Source organism: Cibotium barometz, chromosome 20, assembly GCF_041138505.1.
Source record: "Cibotium barometz isolate CiBa-2024 chromosome 20, ASM4113850v1, whole genome shotgun sequence".
NCBI classification, from domain to species: domain Eukaryota; kingdom Viridiplantae; phylum Streptophyta; class Polypodiopsida; order Cyatheales; family Cibotiaceae; genus Cibotium; species Cibotium barometz.
Window position 1 is genome coordinate 54,921,593 of NC_141065.1, and position 17,779 is coordinate 54,939,371.

Consider the following 17,779-nt stretch of genomic DNA (forward strand, 5'->3'; position numbering starts at 1 on the left):
TGAATAGGACCATTCAGGAGAAGGTCCGTTCTATGTTGTCACATGCTGCATTACCTCATGGTTTTTGGGCTGAAGCTGTTATGACAGCCGTTCACCTTATAAACAGGTCACCTAACACGAGGCTTGGTGGGAAAGTGCCAGAAGAAGTATGGACAGGGAAGCCTCCGTCATACAAGCACTTGAGAGTGTTTGGTTGCGTTGCGTACGTGCACATACGCAGGGAAATGCGCACCAAACTTGATCCTAAGTCTCATAAATGCATATTCCTAGGATATGGTGACAGAGGTGAAATGGGGTATAGACTTTGGGATCCCATGAATAGAAAGATCATACGCAGCAATGATGTCATTTTTGATGAAACATGCATGTATAAGGAGCCTGCAAGGCAACAGGAGCCTGGCAGAGTCATCTTTGATGATGATGGACATCATGGACAACAACAAAGGGCTGTAAATCAGCCATTACAGCAGGAAAACCAGCCCTTAAATGGTGCTGAAAATGGTCCAAATGGACAGCCAGATATGGCAGAAGATATCCCTATGGATATACCACAGTTGGAGGAAATACCGGGCATGATATTTCAGCCTTATGGCATGGAACAGGAGCCACCAATGGGTGATATGCAGGCTGGACAGCAACCTGCAAATGATGATCATTGGGTACGGAGGTCCACAAGACCCTCCAGAGCCCCTGACAGGTTTGTTCCAGGGGTTGACTACTTGATGCTCACTGACTGTGGGGAGCCCTCATGTTATAAGGAGGCTTTACAGAGGGCAGACAAGGCTCTATGGGAGCGTGCCATGAAGTCAGAGATGGATTCTCTGCATAAAAATGGAACTTGGAAGTTGGTGCATTTGCCTGCAGGCAAGAAGGTTTTGCCATGCAAGTGGGTTTACAGGCTCAAAGTTGCATCAGATGCAAAGCCAAGATACAAAGCCAGGTTAGTGGCTAAGGGCTTCAAGCAGGAATATGGTGTGGACTTTGATGAGATCTTCTCTCCAGTGGTCAAAATGACCACACTTAGAGCTGTGTTGGCTTTGGTTGCGCATGATGATCTGGACTTGATTCAGATGGATGTGAAAACTGCTTTTCTTCACGGTGATCTCCATGAGGAGATATATATGCAGCAACCAGAGGGTTATGCAGTAAATGGAAAGGAGAAGCTTGTATGTAGGCTGAAAAAGAGTCTTTATGGGCTCAAACAGGCACCAAGGGAATGGTATCATAAATTTGATACATTCATGAAATCTCAGAAATTCAGGAGAAGTGACATAGATCACTGCTTGTACACCAAGAAAGCTTTGGATGGCAGTCTATTGATCCTTATCTTGTATGTTGATGATATGTTGATTGCCGGGAAATCTCGTAAAGAGATGGATGCCTTGAAGCAGAGGCTGCATCAAACCTTTGATATGAAGGATTTGGGTGATGCAAATCACATCTTGGGTATGCGGATGCTTCGGGACAGAAATTAGCATGTGTTGTATTTGTCTCAGAAGGAATACATTGGCAAAGTCTTGCAGAGGTTCAATATGGATGGGGGGAAGAAAGCTAGTACTCCTTTGCCTCCATATGTGAAACTCAGTGCTATGGACAGCCCACAGTCGGATAGTGACAGGGCTGATATGGCCAAGATTCTGTATGCTTCAGCTTGTGGCAGTCTCATGTATGCCATGGTTGCTACTAGGCCGGACATTGCATTTGCAGTGGGAGTGGTTTCTAGATACATGGCCAACCCTGGCAAGAAGCATTGGGAAGCAGTGAAAGGTGTCATGAGATACCTGAAGGGCACACAGGATTTGTGCATTTGCTTTGGCAAACAGGATGCATTAGTGCATGGTTACACGGATTCGGATTATGCCGGTCATCCAGATAACCGGAAGTCTACTACCGGTTATGTGTTTACATTCACAGGAGGTGCTGTGTCATGGATATCCAGGATGCAGAAGTGCACAGCCTTATCTACTACAGAGGCCGAGTATATTGCAGCCACAGAGGCTTGCAAGGAGGCATTATGGCTATCTCGGTTAGTGGTTGATTTGGGCTATACAGGGGATATTCCATTGTTGCATTGTGACAGTCAGAGTGCCATCCAGTTGGCAAAGAACCCTGTCTTTCATGCAAAGACGAAGCATGTGGATGTGAAGTATCACTTCATCCGAGAGGTGATAGAGAACAAGCAAATTCAGCTTGTTAAGATTCATACGGATGACAACCCGGCTGATCTGTTGACGAAGAGTTTGCCTCCGGAGCGGTTTGCTCATTGCAGACACTTGATGGGCATTGGATGAGGCCATTTTCAGCCTTGATATGGCCTTGTATATTTTCATGTACATGCTGATTTTTTCTTTTCCTTCATTTAAGGGCACTTTGCCTTTAAGTGGGAGGTTGTTGGGGTAAAGGCGTTATGCCCACCCTTATAGTGTGTACAAGCCCATAAGTTATAGTACATAGTACACTTAGTACTTTTAATGTACTAAGTGTACTATGTGTACTAGTGCAATATACATGTGTGATAGGGGAGTCACACACTCATTTGGTGAGTTGACTTATCCCCACAACTCTCTCTCTCTCTCCCTTGCTTCTCTGTGTATGTCTCCCATGAATGAACTCTAACCCTAATTCTCATTCTCCCATCATATGATGTCCTGCAAGAGCAAGAACGGTGCGTATGGTAGTCATCCAGGCCGTCGGAGCGAAGGTGCCATCGAAGTCAACTCCAAGGCGTTGAGCATAACCCTTGGCAACCAACCTCGCCCTAACATGTTGCCCTCATGAATTTGTTTCCCTGTAACTCTGGAAGATCGCCGGAGAGAACCAGGCAGAGGAGCAGAAGGAAGCTTACGTAACCCAGAATCACGAACTGTCTGATAGTACCATCCAGGCACAGATATGCTCGAACTCGCTGGAGGAGGAGCAGAGTCATCATCATTTGATTGAGAATTGACAGTTGGAGGTGTAATAGAAGCATAGGGAGGAGGAGGAGGAGGAGGAGGTGGAGGTGGAGGAAGAAGAAGCTCACCACCCCCCTCTGAAGATGTAGGAGTCTCGCCGAACACCACATCACGGCTCACAACTTTGCCGACCTGAGGATCATAAAGACGATATGCCTTGGACACAGCGCTGTATCCGAGAAAAGTCATTAGCTGAGACTTCGAGTCCAACTTGGAGCGATGCTCCTTAGGCACATGAACATACGCCGAACAACCAAATATCCGGAAATGAACAACAGATAGCAAAATCTGGAATGTACAGAACGTCACAGAAGTACATCTCGGAAGAACGGAAGATGGGGATGGTGCCATGTCCATGCACTGGCACGGAAGAAAAAGACAGCAGTCGGCCAGCTTCTACATTGCTCAAGAATACTATAAAAGGCAAAGTGTGCCGATAGTTGTATTCATTCAATCCTCTAGGGATTGGGTCAGTAGGAGTCCCATAGGGGGACAGAATTTTGGGTGGTATCACCTTTTCTTCAAGGCAGCCTAGGGCTGTAGACAAGTACCTTTTTGTACTATAGTAATATACTGAATTTTCAAGCACATCTCTGTCTCTCTCTACTCTCTCTACATATCTGCGTTTTGCATCAGATGTTCTCCAGGAGTGTTTAGGGCTGAAAGAAGACTCCCAGAGCTTCCGCGTGTTACAGCTGCGGCAGATTCAGCCCTATTTACAGCCCCTTAACCTCTGTGTTTTTCTCAGATTTGCAGCCCTCTGGTTGCTGCATTTTCTGGACAGCTTCTGCTGATTGCTTTCCCTTCAGTTTGGCTTCATCGCTTGCAGCCAGAAGGTAATTTTCTCATCAGCGTTTTACTTCTACTTGGAGTTTGGATCTAGGCGGCCTGCTTTTTCAGGACAGCAGCCCCTCTTTGGCTGCGTTTTCCTCTCCGGTGGACATTCCCTTTTGCAGAGGGGGATTGTGGTGGTTCGGGCTTTGGTGACACCCTTGGTACCTGTGGTGGACACTCCTTTCGAGATTGTGCATATTTTTGAGATTGAGCCCAAGCTTTTGTGATGGCTGCCCCGACTACACTTCATATGTTCTCTGAGTCTGCAAAGTTGGATGGTTCCAACTACACCTTGTGGAAGGTGTAAGGTGAGAAATCAGCCTTGCATGGTGTGAATCTCTGGGATTGGCTTGTTACACCTGCCAATGCCACCCCTCCCACCCTTGCTTCCGGTGGTGTGACTCAGGCACAGATTGATATTTGGCAGGTAAATGATCGTCGTGTTTTCTCCTTTCTGATGTTGAACTGTCAGGATTCTATTCTCTCTCATGTGCGTACAGCAGGTGCTGCACATGAAGTTTGGAAGGCTTTTGTAGATCTCTACGAGATTAAGTCTCCGGGGTCAGATTTTGGCATTGGAAAAACAGCTTATGAACTTATCAGTTTCTACCTTTCCATCTTTATCAGTTTCTACCTTTCCATCTTTATCTGGTTTCATCTCGAAGATGAAAGATCTCCGGGACGAGCTTGATGTTTGTGGCAAGGATATCTCTACAGAGGAAATGGCTATTCGGCTTCTCACCAAGCTTCCAGAGAGGTTTGATGCTTATTTTCAGTCTCTTGTTTCTTCTCCTCGTCTTGTTCCAGTTACTTGGGAGAAAGTTCTCCCCTCCTTTATGCAGATTGAGTCTCGCTTTGAGGAGCGGACTAGCACCTCTGGTGGTCCTGATGGAGCTTTGGTTGCGCGAGATAAAGGAAAGAATCAACAAAAGAAAGGGAAAGGGGATTCTCACAAGAACTCCAAGGATAACGACAAGGATAAAGACAAAAGCAAATCTTCTAAAAACAAGGACATTGAATGTCATTATTGTGGCAAGAAGGGTCATAAATCGCCCCAATGTCACAAGAAGAAGCGGGATGAAGAAGCAAAGAACTCTTCCTCTACAACGGTGTCTCAGACCAAGAAGGATGATGGCATTCTTCTATTAGCAGGTACTCGTCGTATACCTGCTCTTGTGACTTCTCAGTCGCGGTCGTGGATTGTGGATAGCGGTGCTACTGCTCACATGACATCCCATCGAGATTGGTTCAAGGACTTCACTGCCAGGTCAGGCGAGATCACTTAGCCGACTGGGCCTGAAGCACACACATTGCTGGTCGGGTTGCGCTTCTGCATGGATTGAGGTGCTTGTTGCAGCCGACCTGATCTGGTACAGCCAACGATGCCCTCCCTGCAACAGCCGACAACTCCTTCTGGGTCTTCTTCAAGCTTTGCTTCATGTCCAACCTTCTGCCCCTTGTGCCCCAACTCTGGTTCTCATGCTCTTTTTCTGGTTGCCTTCCTCTGGATTAGTCCTGAGAAGGTACATGGCATTGATCATGCACATGACATCCCCCTCTGCTAAACTTGATGACGGGATTCCAACCTGCTCTTGGATGACTGTCATCATCCCAAATCTTTTCCCGAAGTCCCTCTGTCATCCATCCATCCCTTGACAACCCTTTTCTCTGAAAGCCCGGCCTGTTCTCCAAACCACTCTGTCTCAAACTAAGATCTATGCATCAGTTCCATCTAGTCCACAATCCATTCCCGCCCTGACCCTGAACACTGTCTTGGTCTTCATTCCTGAGAAATGAGTCTGGCACTCTCACATCACCCTTGGAGGATAAACCTCCCTTGAGACCGTTGCCCGCCGAGAACCTCTCTGGCTCACAGGACTGCCATCCCCTCTGGCACTGTGGAACACCACCAACAAACCTCTTGGGAGCTCTTTCCTTTGTGTTCCTTGCCTTGGGCTTCGCATCCCTGTACTTTCCTGTATCTTGGACCTGTACACCATCATATGGGACTGAATCAGTGTTTAGCTTTGCTGAGCCTGATGCTCTGATACCAATGTAACACGCGGAAGCTCTGGGAGTCTTCTTTCAGCCCTAAGCACTCCTGGAGAACATCTGATGCAAAACGTAGATATGTAGAGAGAGTAGAGAGAGAGAGATGTGCTAGAAAATTCAGTATATTACTATAGTACAAAAAGGTACTTGTCTACAGCCCTAGGTTGCCTTGAAGAAAAGGTGATAACACCCAAAATTCTGTCCCCCTATGGGACTCCTACTGACCCAATCCCTAGAGGATTGAATGAATACAACTATCGGCACACTTTGCCTTTTATAGTATTCTTGAGCAATGTAGAAGCTGGCCGACTGCCATTGGACCAGCCGACTGGGTCTGAAGCACACATATTGCTGGTCGGGTTGCGCTTCTCCATGGATTGAGGTGCCGCCTGCAGCCGACTTGATCTGGTACAGCCAACGATGCCCTCCCTGAGCAGCAGCCGACAACTCCTTCTGGGTCTTCTTCAAGCTTTGCTTCATGTCCAACCTTTTGCCCCTTGTGCCCCAACTCTGGTTCTCATGCTCTTTTTCTGGTTGCCTTCCTCTGGATTAGTCTTGAGAAGGTACATGGCATTGAACATGCACATGGCAGCAGCAGAGGGAATCGCTGAACCGGGAGCGATGATATCATGAAAGAGTGCACAGAGCGGAAGCAAATAAGCACTGGAGTGTGCTGAATAGAGAGTGCAAGAGAGAGAGAGATATGGAGCAACTATGCTGAATATACTCAAGCAATACAGTCCCAAGCAAGAGACAGAAGGAGTCTCGTAAATGAGGGAGCAAAAGATAGACTAGGCAAGATGAAAAGGTGAGAGGCCAGCCCACTTATTTATAGGCGGGGAGAGCTGGCCGACTGGAATTGCAGAAGCTGGCCGACTGGGAAAAAGGGATCCAGGCTAGGAAAAATCCTAGAAAAATATATAAAATAAGGGTGGCCAGTCCACAATCAAGGGCCATGCAAAAGGGACCAAAAGGACACTAGACATGGGCAGAAACTGGGGATGAATGTGCTAACACATGCTTGGTACGGTTAGAAAAAATAGGATTGCTAGCAAGGGCAATTGCATTCTGATTGTCGACGAAGATGGTAAAGCGGTGTCAAAGGGAACGCGCATCTCCGTAAGAAGTTGTCGAAGATATATCGCCTCAATGGTGGCGTCATAGAGGGCCCAGTATTCGGTCTCAGCGGAAGAACGTGCAACAGTATCCTACTTCTTGCTAGACCAAGAGAAAGGGGCAGATTCGAGGGAGTACAAATAACCACCATGAGAACGCTGGGAATCGAAATCATCGGCCCAGTCAGAGTCCCTCTTCCATCTCTGACAAGCAAGCTTTCCATGTCGCTTCTCTCACAAGGAAAACACTCCAAGGGTGCCTTCAACTAGATTTCTCACAAGAAATCTCTAGGTGCCCATCTTCCATGAGCAACTTTGTGAGCCATGCCCTTTCAACATGCTCCAACATGAGCTGCAAATCAGCCCATTATAGCTTGCCACCAAGTTGACAAGCTTGCACCTCTTACACTCTTTGCCCAAATGCAAAGAACCATGGGATCTTCTCATCCCACAAATCAGCAACCCTTCTTCCATGCTCAATAACAAAAACTTGAGGCAAAATCACACTTTTACCTTCACAAAACTTTGTTGGCAGCTTTTTGATGACAGAAATCTCCATCTCTAATTCCATTTGCATCTTCCCTTGATGCAAATCTTCTCTTTGTTGCAAAACTCCATTTGCAACTCTCTTGGGCAGCTTCTTTGATGTTTGATGAAGACTCCATAGTCTTCATAATGGATTTTCAGCTTCATAGGCAGCTTTGAACTCCTCTCTTAAATGCAAATAGAGAACAACAATAGAGTGTACATAATTTTTTTATAAAATGAACCATAATAACATGCATAATCAAATAAACACATAACCAAGAAAACTATATATAAATATTCACCATGACCAAGACCCCACCCAAGCTCTGATACCATGTTAACAATTCTAAAATGGGATTGATCATGGTGATAGACATAGATTAAGCAACATAATTAAGGTGGATTAAACCACACTAAAAACTCCATGAGAGAGAGAGAGATTGCACACTCAACACTCAATTCTATTGCTATCTTCAGACCTTATTCCCTTTGTACAAAGGGAGTAACCAGCCATGTGTCCACTCTAGCTTGCTCCACAAAGCACCTGCCTGCCACCTACACTGGACAACTCACCACCTCACTCCTCTTCCTCTCTCTAGAGATTGGCGCCTCCTTCATGAGGACTGTTGGGTTGCATTTTCTGCACATTCTCCTTCCCAACTCCATTTCCAAGCTTGCGAAGGTGATTTTCAAGCTTCCAAGAGTGATTCCGGATGCTAATCACCCTCCTACACACTCCCAATGACTGAAATTCAGCAAAACAGCTCTCTTTATTGCTGTAATTTCTGGTCTTTTTGCAGAAAACCCTAATTTCAGCTCTCCTTTCTCAAGCTGAACCATAGGGGAAGCTTTCCCAAGGTTCCCTTCATCCTCTTGAAGACTTTTGTCGTGAAGAAAGGCGACAAATCGAAGATCTCAACACTCCAAGGACTTCCATCGCGCGAAGACTTTTGCTGTCATCGACCCTACTTGCTATTGGTAAGCTTTTACGCTTAAATATGGAAGCAAGTAGCAGGAGGGAGGAACCGGATTACAAGATCACATACCCTGTGTAGTGTTCTCTTGTCCTACGTGCTCTCTTGCATATTGTTGCTACCATGTGTTGGTGGAACAATAGAGAGTAGATAGTAGAGAACATGGACACTTGAGAGGGTAGTGTGGATTGCAAGTCTGCAACGACAACCACTTGTTTGCAATACTGTATTCATATGCATTGGTATGGAAATCTGGTCAGAAATGCCCATGACACTATGTACTTGATTCTCCCAAGATCAATATACTTTATTTGAGGGAGGGGTCGGCTGTTCTGGCTCGTTGTGTGTCTCTTGTCAATTCAGCAATTTACTTCTTGTATTTGAGCAAGTGTCCATCAAATCTTAGTGTATTTAAGTGTATTGATTAGCATTGTGTTCAACCAAATTACATTGGTATCAGAGCATACAGTTCTCTTTCGTTTCTATCGTGAGAGACGATCACCGTGAACACTAGCTATCTCTACACTTAGAACATTATGGACAGCCATACAATGAATGTTGGAGATGCTAACACAAGAGGTAGGGACAATGAAATGCATGCTTCCAATGCTTTACAGGATGAGTAAACTCATGTGGTGCACAATAGGGAACATGAATATATGGGACAGCTGTCTCGTGGCAAAGAGAAGATGCAGGAAGAAGAGTCCATAGTTTTGAGGGCTGAACTTACTCGTATGTAGGCTCTTCTCCATGCACAACAAGAAGAATTGAACCTCTACCGCTGCGAGGATCCATTGGTACATGACCGTTTGAAGGCCAAGAAAGCTGAATCTTATATGGATCATGCAATGGCAATGATTGCTCAAGAGTTGCACATGCAACCGAGGGATGCCGCACGTGCATACTTGGCCCGTACCGAGGAAGCCTATGCAGAAAAGGCAACCATCCCACATGTCTTGGAATCCCCACAGGTGCTTGAACAAGAACTTATGTCTAAGAGGATGAATCTCCATGCTATGGGAGAGGAACAATCAGTGACTTCATGCCATGCAGGAATACCTTATGTAGCCCGTGAAGGATACAATGTTTATGGCAGTGGTCAAAATGTATGTCAAATGCCATTGCCGGCTGAAAATATGCATGCACAACACATGCAACATGGGCTGAAATTTTTTGTTGGTGTAGGTATTCCGCGTATCTCTCATGCCACTCATGCCTTCCAGTGTGCTTGTGAGGGAGAAGCTATGGTTGAAAATGTATCAATGCATGTTGAGGGGCCAGCCATGCCTCATGCTTACAGGGCACATGTATCTATGCCTTATGCATTACCTTTTGGTCCAAAAATGATGCCAGTCACAAGGGCTGTCCCAATGGACAAACATGGGGGAAAACATGTTGAGATGCAGGCACATGCATTAAAGTCTCGTGACTTCAAAGCTGGAGACAAATATGTGAAGTTTGACACATATCATGGGGAATATGATGCATCAAACGCACTTGCTTTTATTGCCCAGTTTGATATTGCTTTCAGTGATGAGGATTTCACTCAGAAATCCATGATCTGGCATGTAAGCACGTTTATGAAAGGCACTGCTGCCCATTGGTGGCTCACGGAGAAGCTCTCACCAAATCCTGTTAGATCATGGGAAGAGTTCAAGGAGAGGTTCTATGCTCAATTCTTGCCTCCCAATGCATTGAATGAGATAACAATGAAGTGGGATTGGGTGAAGCAAAATGAGGGGGAATCGGTAAATGCATATGTACAGTTCTCTTTTGATTTTTGCAACTGTAAATCCAGGTTAGTGACTATGTTGGAAAATTGAAGGATTGGCTGCACGTTTTGGCGTAATCGTCGGTATTCATCCTTGAGCCGCTCAAGATAGTGGAGCGGTAGAAACCGCTTATTGAGGTTCGGGACAAACTGGTCCCATGCATAGGCAGCAACCCCAAAGGGGGAATTTGCGTGGGCTCAATGTGTCCACCAAGAGATAGTTTCCCCTTCTATGTAGCAGTTAGCTAACACAACTTTTTCCACGTCTAACTTCTACTTGCAGCAAAATAAGTCTCAAACTGATGAATCCACGAGTACAAAGATGTGGGGTCGAGTTTACCATTATATTTACCAAAATTCACCCTTTCATGAAGATGAGTTGAGGAAGTTATCGATATTGTCCTTGCATCGAACTCCCGTACCTAGAATTCATGTAAAGCATGGGATTGTTGTGTTAACTCTGCAATGGAGGTAGTCGAAGCAGAGATCCGGGAAGGGATCTGGGAAGGGATCTCGGTGATATGACTGACGGAGGAGAGGGGGTGGGAATGGGTGACGAGGTATCCTGAAGAGGAATCTGTCAGAGGGTGGCGGAAAGATGTAGACGAATGACAAAAATGTTGAAGCTCCAAGAGAGAGGAGAGAAAACAGCAAAACGCTGATGCACTAATCCTCAAGAAAAGAGTTGATTCAAGCAGCTTGTAGGCAAGGAGTGGACTCCGTAGGCTGAGGACTGAAGGTGCTCACCAAAGTGATCAAGAAAGATTTATCAAGAATGATAAAAAGTGAGGAAGAAGGCATCATATTTATACGCTCCTATATGAGTTGGCCAATTGCCTCCTAGGCTCCATAAGGTAAAATATCCCTAAAATGGGTGGGCAACCCACATCAAAGGCCCATAAAATAGGAGACAAATATGGGAAAAATGGGGAATGCCAGAGCATGGAAATGGCCCCCATAAACACCAGAAAAGCCACCAACAGGAGATGATATATGCTAATATCCCCTGTCAGGTCCTAGGGATGGCCCTGTTGGGGTTGGGGAGAGCTTGCTTGGACACACACACACACACACATAGTGAGCTTGAACAAGGAGACGTGAGAGGGAGAGCTGCTGGAAAAGTACATTAAAAGCCTAGGGCAAGGTGCCCAACACACACAAGTGTGTTCACACGGGGAAAAAACCTGTGTCAAGCCCGCCGTGAGTAAGCTGGGTTCACACCTGTACTAGTCGGGAGTGGCCGGAAGGACATGACCAACAAACCCCTCTCAAGTGAATGGTGTGAACGGAGACATGGTGTAGCAGACTACCTTGGTAGAGACTGTAAGCTCAAAGCTTTGTGGAAAGCTTCAAACTTTTCCCTCGAAAGAGGCTTTGTAAACCCAAACTGCTATATTGGCATGTGTAGGCACATAAGCCAAGTCAATCTCTCCTGCTTGGAGCCTTTCCTTGACATAATGATAGTGAACCTCAATATGCTTTGTGCAGGCATGAAATACTGGGTTTCGTGCAACTGCCAAAGCACTCTGACTGTTAGTGTAAATGGTGGTAGGAGACTGCTGTCCAACACCAAGATCGGCTAATAGGCGTCGTAGCCAAACACATTCCACAGTAGCTGCAAAGGCTGCCCTGTATTCAGCTTCATAGCTAGAAGTGGCCACTGTAGGCTGCTTGTTACTGAGACATGAGATGTATGAGTCACCAAAAAGAAAACAGTTACCACTGGTTGACACTCGCGTGTCATAGCAACCTGCCCAATCATTGTCTGTAAATGCAAGCAAGCATAATGTAGAAGAATTGCCATAGAACAAGGCAAAGTTTGCGGTGACTTTAAGATAGCTAAAGACATGCTTACGTGCTTGCCAATGCATAGTGCTCGGACAATGCATGAATCTGCTCAACTGAGAAACAGCATATTGTATGTCCAAACGAGTAGAGCATAAATAGATAAGGCATCCCACAGCCTGTTGATAGGTGGCAACATCAAAAGGCTCACCAACATGCCCAAGTGACAGTTTTAGACCTGGTTCCATAGGAGTAGAAATAGGTTTACAAGCTGTCATGTGAAAACGCTCAAGGAGCTGCTCAACGTATCTGCACTGAGATAACATGATACCCCCCTCAAAAGGTATAAACTATATGCCCAAATAGTAATGTAAATGTCCCATGTTTGTGACATCAAATGCATGCTGCAAATTAGCTTTAAAAGCTGAAATATCACCCTCTTTAGGGCCAGATGACGAGCATGTCATCTACATAAAGAATAAGAATGAGAACATTGTTCCCAATGTGGCGAACATAAAGTGTACTCTCAATTGAACTATTCTGAAACCCTTTGGCAGTCAAGTATGCATGGATCTTGTGGTACCAAGCACGAGGAGCTTGTTAAGACCATTTAGTGCTTTATGTAAATGGCATACTTTTCTTTCTGCACCTTTTTGAACAAAGCCAGGAGGCTGAGATGCATAAACTTCCTCCTGCATATCGCCATTCAAGAAGGCAGTTTTGACATCCAACTGATGTACATGCCATTATGTGCAGCCAATGCAATAACAGTACATATGGTAGTCATATGTGAAGTGGGAGCAAAGGTCTCCTCATAGTCAATGCCCTCACGTTGGGCATACCCTTTGGCGACCAAGCGAGCCTTATGGCGATCAACTGAACCATCAAGCTTACGCTTTAGCTTGAAAACCCATTTTGTGCCAATAGCATGCTTGCCAGGAGGCAAGTCACATAACTCCCAAGTACCATTTTTGTCAATGGAGTTCATCCTCGAATGCATGGCTGCCACCCAATTGTCATCCTCCAATGCATCAACATGAGAAATAGGTTCCTCATTACAAGCGGTGGCAACAAGAGCTGTATCCACATAATGTGAAGATGCATGGCGAGAAGCAGCATGTGTACGACCTGACATAAATGTAGACTGTTTGCTATCACGCAAAGTCTCAACCAGCCGTCTAGGAACATCTTTTGACTTCCTAGTATCTGCATCTTCTTCTGCCAATGCATCACCCAAGGAATCCTGATCAATGTGAGGCATTTCAAGATCAATTTGGGGCAAGTTCAGCTGCTGATTTTGCTGATTTTGAGCCAGGCATAGGTGGCTGTAAATGAGCTGAAACTGGCTCTACATTATCCACATTTGAATTGAATAAAAGCAACAAAGTATCAAACACATCTTCCGGCCCAATAGATGGCTGTCTGGTACATGGGAGGAGTGGTTGAGATGCATATTCATCAAAGATAACATCTCTTGACACAGATCTTGCCTGTATTAGGCACATAGAGTTTGTATCCCTTACTCAGTTCTATATCCAATGAAAATGCATTTGATGGCCTTTGCATCAAGCTTATGTCTTTGCTATGTGGGCACATGCACATATGCTAAACACCCAAAGACTCTCATGTGAGTCACCACTAGAATTCTGCCATTCCATGCCTCATAGGCCGTCATAGATTTCAAGGCTTTAATGGGGCAACGGTGAAGCACATAATTGGCACACATAACCGCCTCGAGCCAAGGCTCTCTGGGTAGATCCTTGCTCTTGAGCATGCAACGTGCCATCTCCATAAGTGTACGATTACATCTCTTTGCAACTCCATTTTGCTGAGGAGTATACGGGGTAGTACACTGATGGGAAATACCATGTAACTGCATGTAAGATGTGAACTCATTTGATAAATATTCCCCCTCTCCATCTGTACGCAATGTGAAGCTTGTGTCCACAAGCATTTTCAGCCATGGGACGGAAGCCTTTGAAAGCTGCAAAGGCTCCTGACTTCACTTTCAAACCATACACCCAACAAAATCGAGTGTAGTCATCAATGAACGTGATGAAGTACAAGTGTCCTCCAAAAGATGGAGCCCTCATGGGACCACAAAGATCACTATGAATGAGCTGGAATGGACGGACAGACCTCATAGTACCATCTTTACGAAAGGAATTCCTGTGCATCTTTCCAAGAATGCATCCCTCACATACACGGTTGAATGGAACCTGCATAGGAGGAAGCTCATGCACCATACCTTGCTTTTGCAAGCATACAAGAGATGGGAAATTCAAGTGGCTTTCTGGGACATCATGCAGTGGCTTGTATAAGCCATGTATGACAAGAGTACTCATTCTCATGATGCTATGGTTGCATCCACCTCCCGTGTGTTGAGTGACACTGTGTTATGGCATGCTCGGTTTAGAAGCTGAATTTCTTCTGTCATACATTGAGCAACAATGGTTAGAAAACTGAACCTTAAACCCAGATAATGCAAGGGCTGAAACAGAAATGAGATTCTTCTCAATGCCTGGTACATATAAAGTGTCACTAAGAGTAAAACTGTCCCCATTACATGCTGTTAGCTCCACATTGCCAATGCCTTTAATGGAGTAGGAGGCTTTGGCGCGCACAACTATGCCACCTGGAGGTGAATCCTGCAAAGTGGCAAATAGATCCCTGCAAGAAGTGATGTGCTTAGAAGCACCACTATCAAAGTACCAATCCCCAACGAGAGAAACATACAAGAAGCCATTTCTCTCTCTCTCTCTCTCTCTCTCTCTATATATATATATATATATATATATATATATATATATATATATTGATGAGGTGGTCGATTACATCACACAGGGAGGAGGCTCTGGGGTTGAGCTATCAGGTATTACTGTCCATGCTATGCTTTATGCTGGCTCTTGCAAGGGTAGCCGACTGGTTATCCAGCCCTAAGGGACTGTAGGGCAAGTGTGGGGCAGCCCATACAGGCTGCCCAGCCTCCATTATATCATGCACACAGTGCCAGCAGCCAGTCTACCATGCGCCTAGTACCCAGTCCAATATGTAGTCATGCACAACATTTATTAGGCTTTTTGCTGTATTTTTCCAGTCGTGGAGCAATCTGGGACAGTCGACTGCCATAAGAGCCAGCCGACTGCTGTCCAGAGGGGTATAAATACCCAAGCCCACAAATCATTTGAGTTATCTCATCATTCATCAAGTGCTGAAGCTGAACCAAGGGCCAGGACAGCCTAGACCAAGCTAACGCAGAAGGGGTGAAGGATTGAAGGTCAAGGGCAGAGATCCATCTCACCCAAGAAGGTTCAGTCAGTCTTTTATTTCAGTATTTTACATCATTCTAATAAAAGCAAATACACCATTCGTGGTGGGGGCCCTACAGAGGGTATTTGAGACCCAATACTGTGTCCTCTTCTCCCTCTCTCTCTCTCTCTCTCTCTCTCTCTCTCTCTATTTTTCTGCACATCTACATTCAGTTTTGTGCGTTAATCTCGTTGTGACAAGTGCGCTGATTTCTGAGCATTGAAGTTACCGATCTTCCCCGAAGCTTCCGCATGTTACAGCATTTACCTTCACCTTGATGGCTGAAGCAAACGATGAGATGATGTATACTGAATTCTGCTGTAGGCTGAAAATGCAGAGGACTGAAGTGCTTTCTCCTTGGCTGAATGCTGTTGATGCGTTTTGTTGATGATGAATGCCTATATGCTCCAAGCGATGATGCTCCCAAGGTTGAGGGCTGAATCGCTTATGCTCCAATGATGATATGCAATGGAATGAAGCAAACAAGGCTATTTATGTGCACATGAAGCTGGTCGGCTGGCTACAAAGCTGGCCGAGTGCATCATTAATGCTACACGACTTGGTATCATGTGATGAATGCTGAAATAATGTGTATAAAATGCTAATAAATATGGTAAAAATGTGGAATAATGCTGAATAATATTCTAAGGCTTCTGCAATGGTCTATATGCATATGGGATGAATGCTATGCAAAATGTAGACCATGAACTAATGCAAACTCTTAAGGCTTCTACTGACACTACATGCATGAATGATTCTCTCTAAGTGGGTTAAGGGACTTGACTGATTGACTGACACTCTAAGGTTGAGGAATGACCTACGTAGCTCGTGCCTAACATATCCTGGATTGAGGATTACAATGGGGCCACGGCATACAACAATATCATATCTTGAAGGGTCCTACTTTTGCACAATGAAGCACTGATAATGAGCCACCTTGTCACGACTCACCATTTACTACAATGCAGAGTGCATGTGACAATATCTGTTGATGCTCAATATACTATTAGATTCAGGGGAGATTCCACTGCCTCTTTCGAGAGGGCTTTGGTTCACTCTCCGACTTCCCAGACCACAGAAGCCTTGGTATGTTTCTACTTGAGTTGGGAAGACACCGGAGGATCCTTTATAGAGACCGCAGGCCTCAGGCGCCACCCCTTTATTGAGGGGCCACTAAAACGTGCTTCTTTAGAGACGGAGGGGATAGGAGCACCACTGATGCACCCGCTAGAACCATTCCACTGAGACAGACGAGAGGAGTCACACGAGAGCGAGTATCAGTACTATAGCACGCAAGCGTCCCCCACCCCATGGCAGACATTTGGTCTACAGATCTAGTTTCAAGACATACTGCATCAGCACTAGACTACTTCCACTCTCATGACTAATCTCTCTTAAAGACGAAGATTGTGATTGAGCTTTCTGGTACTTTTTTATTTGAGTCAAGGGCTCTCTGCTCGGGATGTTCCCCAAAATCTAAATATTTTGTAGTCATGGGTTCTTTGCTCGGGATGTCTCCCAAAATCTGAATATTTTGGGTTCTTATTTGTAGTGCTCCATCATTCCCTCTTTACCCTGCTTAGAGTGAGGGGGGGGGGGGGTTGCTTTTGTATGTTGATGTAGGCTATCTTTGTCTCCTGAGGCAGAACTTAACCTTTGAGTCTTTCACAAAGACCATGCTTGTTAAGCCTTTGAGCCATGCTTGTTGAGCCTCTGAGCCTTTTGAGCCACGCTCATTGGCCTCTGATCCATGCTTACTAGCCTTTGAGTTTGAAGCAGGGACCATGTCTTGTTTCTTTGCTGGTGTTGGAATACAAGGACTATTGAAGGCTATCTAAACATTACCTCCATCACTTCGAAGAGGGTTTGTTGGGTATTTCAGAGTCTAGTAGTTTGTCCATTGGCGTGAACACTCCGTTAGGGTGTGAACGATCCTTATTAAGGTCTAGGTGAAAAGATGAGGCTTGATGCCTAAAAAAGCAATGTACATGGTGGAAGTATTATCATAATTCATTCATCATTGAGTAGTGCAATCTCTCTCTATTGCTCTCTCTCTCTCTCTCTCTCTCTCTCTCTCTCTCTCTCTCGGAGGCACCATGTAATCTTAACAAGAAGTATGTTATGTACTTGGACCCTGATCTATGGTTTAGGGACCTAATTTGGTGAGGTTAGAACTTGGGGCCCCCGAGATTAGGGATTAGCAGGCAGAACTTAGCTAGGATTCTTGGATTGAAAAAACAAGCTTAATGGTTGTTTATAGCAAGCTAGCTATTTATGGTGTAGTTATCACTATGTAAGTGAGAGCTTGGGTTAATATGAGATAGTTGTACAGATGCATCACTGAAGGTCTTGCTTGGACCAGCAAAGTAGACATGCTCATGCTACGCACATGGCGAGTACATAGGTTGGCGTGTCAAAGGCCTACTAGCAGGCATGGATGGGGTGGGATGCTAGAGT

General features: G+C 45.3%; 1 protein-coding gene across 3 annotated transcripts in view; it reads left to right on the forward strand.

Moving 5' to 3' along the window:
- The window catches only part of LOC147628048 (protein disulfide-isomerase SCO2-like), a 28,197-nt gene that overhangs the window by 8,708 nt on the left and 1,710 nt on the right, over nucleotides 1-17,779 (forward strand). The window lies entirely within an intron of this gene.